Source organism: Pinus tabuliformis, chromosome 2_1 (assembly GCF_031772625.1).
Source record: "Pinus tabuliformis cultivar Carrire ecotype Pingquan chromosome 2_1, CPIR1, whole genome shotgun sequence".
Classification (NCBI taxonomy): Eukaryota; Viridiplantae; Streptophyta; class Pinopsida; order Pinales; family Pinaceae; genus Pinus; species Pinus tabuliformis.
In genome coordinates this window covers 528,439,517-528,441,477 of record NC_142299.1, presented here as the reverse complement: position 1 = coordinate 528,441,477, position 1,961 = coordinate 528,439,517, and the positions used below count along the sequence as shown (strand labels likewise).

At 37.9% G+C, this 1,961-nt stretch overlaps 1 pseudogene; it reads left to right on the top strand.

The window, feature by feature from the left end:
* Nucleotides 1–799: 799 nt before the first annotated feature.
* Nucleotides 800–1,672, top strand: LOC149201300 (putative serine/threonine-protein kinase WNK11 pseudogene; annotated as a pseudogene).
* The last annotated feature ends 289 nt before the right edge of the window (nt 1,673–1,961 follow it).

The window sequence follows — 1,961 nt, the reverse complement described above, 5'->3', positions numbered from 1 at the left end:
AGCCAAAATGAAAAGCGTGGGTGAGTGGTAATGTTTTATGGACATGCGTTGACCATTTGTAAAAGCAATAGAGGGCAGCGAAGAACTGTGTATTTTTGCACAAGCAGTGCATAAATAAAAAAAGGTGTGGAGGGCATATATATATGTAATGTTATTGGTGCACATGGGTGAGGTGTAAGGTGCAGCAGTGAAAGAGCAGGGAGAGCTCAGAATGAAGACCAGCACGTGAAGCAGGGGAAGATATTACACAGTAGTGCATAGATCTTTTTTTAAATGTATTGGGTATGCATTGAAATGCAGGATAAAAGAACACACAGGTAATTTTTTTTAAATGGTGAATGTAATGAAATTTTTATAGCAGTATGTGTAAAACTAGTTTTACACAGTAAATGTAAAAAGGGGTTTTACAGCAGTAAACCCAACAGTGTAAATTCTCAGGAGGAGACAGAGTAAATAGTTTGTTGGATGAATGTTGTTTTTGGTAAATCCCTCTGAGTAAAAGAGGATGAAGTTTGTATCAGGATTTATATTTTAATCAATAGAAATGGTTTATGGATGTGTAATGGACTGTTATGAGTATATTTGTTTTTAATAGCTTCCTTGTGCAAAGGTCCTAGAACAAAGGAAACAGAGCATTGCCTCTGTGGTATTTTCTTGTTTGGTTTTTGGTATTTTCTCATGAAAAATACCCAACACTATAGCCCTGCAAGGGTTTCTGTTTATTAAATTCAAATTAGAAAGAGGAACCTAATTTGGAATTTCGGTGTTGCGGTTTCATTTCCTTATAGGAGGTGGAGAAATGCCTGGTGTAGATTATGACACCTGTGATAAGGACATGGAACCCTTTGTGGAACTGGATCCCACTGGCAGGTATGGTCGCTATGAAGATTTGCTGGGCCGTGGTGCTATGAAGAAGGTATACCGAGCTTTTGATCAAGAACAGGGTATTGAGGTTGCTTGGAACAAAGTGCCTCTGCAAAACGTAGATGATGTTTCCATACAGAGGATCTATGCAGAAGTCCGTCTGTTGAAATCTCTGAGGAACAAAAACATAATTATGCTCTATAATAAATGACTGGATAGGAAGACAAGTCATGTGAATTTCATTACTGAGGTCTGTACCTCGGGTACTCTGAGAGAGTACCGCCAGAAGCACCGTCATGTCTCAATGAAGGCTTTGAAGAACTGGGCACTTCAGATACTGGGAAGATTGCATTATCTTCATAATCATGAGCCTTGTGTAATTCACAGAGATTTGAATTGCAACAATATTTTTGTGAATGGCAATAGTGGCGTTCTGAAGATTGGGGATCTGGGTCTTGCCACTACCCTGGTAAATGATCGTTGTGCACACATTGTCCTCGGTACTCCGGAATTCATGGCTCCAGAATTATATGAGGAGGATTATAATGAGCTTGTAGATATTTATTCCTTCGGCATGTGCTTGCTGGAGATGGTTACTTTGGAAATTCCTTATAGTGAGTGTCGTAGCGTTGCTCAAATGTATAAGAAGTTGAGTTCTGATATAAGGCCTGCAGCATTGGAAAAGGTTACAAATCAAGAAATGAGACAGTTTATTGAAAAATGCCTGGATGCAGCACCAGTGAGGGCTTCTGCTGCAGAGCTTCTAATGGACCCATTTTTTAAAGGAGTACAGGCGGCAACCTATTAGATGCTAGGTTGTTTCACTGAACAGGATAGATGGATTTCTGCCGGTTTATTTTGCCAATTTATTTTTGATCTGCCCGATTTTTTTAATACTCAATGCGAAGAAAATGTTGTTATAGTCGCATCAAATGTTGTTATAGATAACTATAACACAATCAGTAAGATAAATGGTATTGAATATGTATAAACTATAATGCGCTATTTGGCCAGACTATTTTGATGTCTTTAAGATCTTGCAATTTGGAAAGATAGAGAAATGATATTATATATGTATAGATTTATAATGGATTATT